General features: G+C 47.6%; 1 pseudogene; it reads right to left on the bottom strand.

The window, feature by feature from the left end:
- Window positions 1-254: 254 nt before the first annotated feature.
- On the bottom strand, window positions 255-883 carry LOC136335054 (NADH dehydrogenase [ubiquinone] 1 beta subcomplex subunit 8, mitochondrial pseudogene; annotated as a pseudogene).
- Between the last annotated feature and the right edge of the window lie 4,973 nt (window positions 884-5,856).

The following is a 5,856-nucleotide window of genomic DNA, read 5'->3' as shown; positions in this document are numbered from 1 at the left end:
AAGTGAAGAGGCCAAGTTTAAGTCCACATCTTGCTCTCCAAAGTGGTAGGGTCTCATATACATTTGAAACAATAAGGAAAATGCATCTGCAATAACATGTGAAGAGGAAAGATCACTTTTAAAGAAGGTAAACTAGAAAGACTATTGTTTTTTCTAGTAATATAAACAGGGCTTGGTGGACATGGATCAATATCACCCGAGTAGGAGAGACGAAAGAGAGGCAATGTGTCCATTTATTCTTTTTTTTTTTTTTTCACAGCACTAAGTTTTGTTAGGGATTTCTTTAAGGTTAAGTCTCTAGGAATGAGGGAGTCAGTTACGGGGCACAGAGCCCACGAAGCCTCAGATTTCATAGTGAACCACAGGCTCAGGTTCTTTGGACGGATCACCGCCTCGTTCCAGGTAGAGATCATTATAAGGATACTGCTTTGGCCCCACGGGCTGGTAGGAGGGATAAGTCTCCCCTACCCAAAACATGAACACCATGAAGGCCACGAAGCCAAAGAGGTGCTTACACATCACAGTCCAAGAAACAGGCGTGGGGGATGTGTCCACACGGTTCCTGATATACATATCTAGGTCCCAGTGAATCGGTTCACCAAAGTTTAATCTCAGGTCTGGGTGGTCTCAGTCATACCATGGATCCCTCTCATGCTGTGAGCGGTCAGGGAGCTTTGGGTAGTCGCCATACCCCATGCCATCATCAGGGTACGGCTCGTAGTCTTCCACTCGCATATTATACTTCTTGGCGGCAGCAGCCCTTTCTTCTGGGTACCTGGGATAGGACCCAGGGAGCATGTCCTTGGTAATGTGGGAGGCTGCCCGTGCACCAAGCGGCACCATGTTCCGGGCTGCCCTTTGCAGCATTCAGACTCCCAGGACCCCCGCCCTGGCCGCCGCCATCTTGACCTTTTTCCCCATTTATTCTTGACCTTGCCAAACTGTCCTCCATGTGAAATGTGACAAAGACTCATAAGCTCTGCAAGGTCTCAGAAACCCAGCAGTTACTCCCCTTATTCCAGTGTCTCTGAGGACTGCTTCTAGCAGAAGTCTGCTTTAACCACAGAAACTAAATAGAGGCCATCGACCTGATTTATGATGAGAACAGTATGAGGAACCATTTTTTGTTCATACGTATAATTACTGTATTTGATGAAATGAAGATATGTGCTCATAACTGGATGAGGCACTGCAAACTGCTGTCACCTTTCTGAGACAGTTATTTGGCTAAATGACACAAACCATTCCTTAGACTCAATACTACCACTCCTGGCACTGATCCAAAAGCAATAATTCATAGGAGAAAAAGTTATAGATGGTTATACTGATATTATTTATACTTGCAAAAACTAGAAAAAAACCCACCCCAAACCCTGGTTGGATTTTAACCCAAATGAATATTATGTAGCTGTTAAAAATAATGAAAGTGAAATGTGTGTATGAAGTAGCAATGGAAGTAGAGCTAAACTTTTTATACCATGATTAAACAGTGGAAAACCTGCACATGGAGTTCAAAATTGAAATATAACTTAGAGAAATCATATGCATTCATTTAGAGTGGTGAGATTGATGCTGAACTTTTCTTCTTTTCCTCTTTTCCAAGTGAGGATAGGGGAGATAGAGAGACAGACTCCAGTATGCTACCGGGACCAGGATCCACCCAGCAACCTTGTCTGTGGCCATGCTTGCAACCGAGCTATTCTTTTAGTGCTTGAGGTGGAGGCTCCAGGGAGCCATCCTCAGGGCCCGGGGTTGATGCACTTGCTCCAGTCGAGCCATGGCTGTGGGAGAGGAGAGAGGGAGAGAGAGAGAGAGAGAGAGAGAGAGAGAAGGGGAAGGGGGAGAGGTGGAGAAGCAGATAGTTGCTCTTCCTGTGTGCCCTGACTGGGAATCAAACGCTGGACATCCACATGCCCGGCTGATACTCTACCACTGAGTAAACTGGCCAGGGCCCTGATGCTGAACTTAAAAAACATTTTTTTAAAAACATAATTGTAGATCTAAAAATCATTAAGAAATCGCCAGTCTCCCTGGTCAGGGATTCATGGCCTCTATCTGTAAGGCTAGGAAACAGCTCATGGTTGCTATGTCTGAGTAGGGGAACTGGGAGCCCGTGGCCTGGGGATCAGGACGAAGAAGGGTTTTCACTCTGTACTTTTTCATGCTTTTCCATTGTGTGTCCTGTGCATGTGGTGGCAATGATAAATATGACATCTAGATAATAAATCTACATTGACTATATTTCTGATGCAAAAATTGGGCCAGATAGTCTGAAGATGAGACAGAATAGTAGAAATCAATGTGGTCTTGGAAAATATAGAAAATTTAGTCAGTGTAGCAAATAATTGCAAGGGTAGGGAGCGGAGACCACGCTGTGGCTAGAGAGAAGGCAAAGAACAGAGGCTAGAGAAAGGGTGGGAGCGGCCCCTGGGGTCCAAGGGAAGTGGTAAAGACCAGCTTGAATCTGGGGACTCAGGGCCAAGGGAGAAGAAAGCTGCAAAGCAGAAGACGAGCAGAGAGAGTGCCACAGTCCACAGAGGGAAAGTGTGTGTCGTGGGTGCGTGAGGTGGAGCGAGAAGTGAGGAGCAGACCACTGGCTGTGGTGCAGTGAGGATAGAAACTAAGGTGTGGGAGCCACTCTGGCCGGACCCTTGGGGAGGCTTCCAACAGGTGGCCTGCTGGTGTGCAGCGCGAGGAGGGAGGGAAGCAGACACACCAGTGGGGGGCCTTGCAGTCCTGGGGGAGCTGCGGATCCTCACAGTTTCTTCTCTTCAACCATTGGTAAGGCAGAAAGAACAGGATTAGCAATGGGGGCCTAAATTCTGTGGCTTTAATCTCTGTTTGGTCATCCTGACATAAGGGTAGTAGTAGCTGGAGGCAGAAGGAGGAGACAGCCGTGAGGCCATCTGCAAGAACTTGGAAACGAGAGGGTGGGACTTACGGCTCTCGGAGCTGTAAACCATAAAATCAATGTAAAACAGATCAAAGCACAGAAGTGCCATGTCACTTTAAGGAGGCAGAATGACTCTCAGGCCACTTCAGACTGAGTGAAATTTGGATGAAGAGAGTAACTTGCTCATCAGAATAGAAGCGGAGGAGCCATAAACCCCACAGGAGGAGTGGCAGGTGTCCACGCTGAAGTATGTGCTGCTCAGGTAGGGTGCTGGGACTCGTGTACTGTCTTTCTGGGAAGGAATGCATTAGGCTACTCTGACACCATCAAACATTGAATTATGGTGACATGCTCACCAAGTAACCCTCTCGTGGCACCATTAGGCTTCCCAAATGGTCTGCCCCACAGGAATAAAACTTGCTACGGGAAGATGAATGTGACTGGTCCCTTTGGAAGTTATTTCTCCTTGGTTTCAAAAATTGAAGCACTGACTTTGAACCAGAGTCAAATTTTGGCTCTGTCACTTTCTAGCTGGTGACCTTAGGCAAACTACTTGACTTTCTTGTGCCTTAGTATCCTCATCTCTAAAATAGGGATACCCATAGTACCTGTCTCATACTTGTGAGGAATAATGGGTTAAACCATGCGAGAACCTTTGGCACCTGGCATGGAGTGTGTCCTGTACGCACGTCTGTGGTGTCTCCGGCAAATTTCTGACTTGGATTCTGGCTTATGCGTGGTGCAGTCTATGAGCTTGCTCAGGTGCTGCACCCCGAGAGACTGCAGAACTGGTAGAACTCTCTGCACTGGTGGAACCAGGTTTCTGAGCCTGTACACCTGGGAAGGAGATATTTAGCCAGGGTAACTCCTCCAAAGTCATGTCCTGTGGCAGGGACCCTACTGGCTGTCTCTGGGAAAACCTCAGCCTCTTGTGTTCTGCCTTTTCTCCCACACGCTGGTGCCCCTGGGATTGTAGGGAGGGTTGAATAGGATAATCTGTGGGCCCACGAAGAGAGCAGGCACTGAATAAATGAAGTTGCCTGCCCACCCCTACAAGGTACCTTGGCCCTTGCCTTCTGGGGCTCAAGTCTCCTGGGGAGACAGACATCCCAGGAAGTCACACAGCTCCATATGAAGCACTGGGGTGTCCAGAGAAAGGACCAATCTACTGAGCCTGGGGAAGGAAGACAGGGGAGGTTTTATTTGTATTGAAGAAAATTCCAAGAGTTTCATTGAGAAAGGGCATCCCAGGTAAAGGATGCTGTCTGTGTGAGTCTTAGAAGGGAGAACACTGAAAAGGTGGCTGCAGCCTGGGTGCATGTGGCAGAGGGTTTGGAGACAAGAGAGCAGCTCAATGGGGCCAGTTCCCAGGAGTATGAACAATGGAAATGGTAATAAGGTTTGACTCCATCCTACAGGCAATGGGGATCCCCTGAAAAGTTTCAGGTAGGTGTGTGACAAAGTGGAATTTGCTTTTTAGATGTGAGATCCTTGAGAGCAGGGGAGTTGTCCTCTCCACTTTGTTTTCAGCGAGACAGATATATTTATTTATTTATTCATTTTAGAGAGGAGAGGGGGAGAGAGAGAGAGAGAGAGAGAGAGAGAGAGAGAGGGAGGAGAGACAGAGAGAAGAGGGGGAGGAGCTGGAAGCATCAACTCACATATGTGCCCTGACCAGGCAAGCCCAGGGTTTTGAACCGGCGACCTCAGCACTTCCAGGTCGACGCTTTATCCCACTGTGCCACCACAGGTCAGGCGAGACAGATATAATTTTATTCAAAGTAAGAAATCAACATTTGGTAAAGGAATGACACATAGCTGTTGGCTCTAGAGCATAGATGGGCATGAGGGAGGCCACCAAGGAGGTGGTGGCAAGAGCCCAGGCAGGGGTGCTGAGGTGTGGATGAAGGTAGCAGGAGGGTGTGGAGAGTAGCTGTCATGATGTTTGAGCCTCATGAAGCAGCATCAGAGCGTTCTGACTGGCTGGAATGGGGGAGTGATGGCTGCAGACAAAGCAAAGGTGACTATGATTTCTAGCAGGGCTGATGACACAGCTATTGAAAGTTGAAGAAAAACAGGAGGAATAACCAATTTCTTAAAATTCAGAACAGCACAGTATGAAGGGCTCAGTGTATAGAAATGATTTTTCCTCTCAATAATTTTGTTTGAAAGCAAGGCTGTCATGGTTAACACTTCTGATCAGCTCTCTTGAGTCTTCGAGGGGACTGACAGTTTCATGGTGGTATTAAAAAAATCACATTACAGCCTGACCCGTGGTGGCGCAGTGGATAGAGCATTAGCTGGCACACCGAGATCCCAGGTTTGAAACCCCGAGGTCACTGGCTTGAGTGTGGAGTCACTGGCTTGAGCCCAAGGTTGCTGGCTTGAGCAAGGGCTCACTAGCTAGGCTGGAACCCCCCTGGTTAAGGCATGTATGGGAAGCAATCAATGAACAAATAAAGTGATGCAACTACAAGTTGATGCTTCTCATCTCTCTCCTCCCTCTGTCTCCCTTTCTGTCTCCGTCCTTTCTCTCCCCCTCCCCCAAATAATTACATTAGAGTTTTCACCCATAATTTTAGGTCATCTCTAAAAATTAAAATGCACTAATTAGAAAACTCCCACGCAACTGTGTCCTTGTGTATGCTGTGTATGTATGTGTATACCACCGTGTACTACTGTATGTTGTGGAGATAAGCAGGGCTGTGTGGTACATGACCTTGACCCTGGGCCTCTCTCTAAGTTACCTGGCAATGAGCCAGCTCTCAGGTTCAATGTCTTGTGGGACTGAGGACTACCATTTTCTCCAAGATCTGGAAGCTGTGACATCTCTGAGAATTCCCCTGCTATTTAAGACTGGTGTGCATGCCTAAAACGTTCATTCCCCGACATGAGGCCACTTTTCTGCACCTCTCATAGAATGGCAGAGTACGGCATGGGCCCTGTGCTGTCTGTCCCTCTCC

This window comes from Saccopteryx bilineata, chromosome 4 (assembly GCF_036850765.1).
Source record: "Saccopteryx bilineata isolate mSacBil1 chromosome 4, mSacBil1_pri_phased_curated, whole genome shotgun sequence".
Lineage (NCBI taxonomy): Eukaryota > Metazoa > Chordata > Mammalia > Chiroptera > Emballonuridae > Saccopteryx > Saccopteryx bilineata.
Note: the sequence above shows the minus strand (reverse complement) of the source record. Positions and strands in the feature narration are given on the sequence as shown.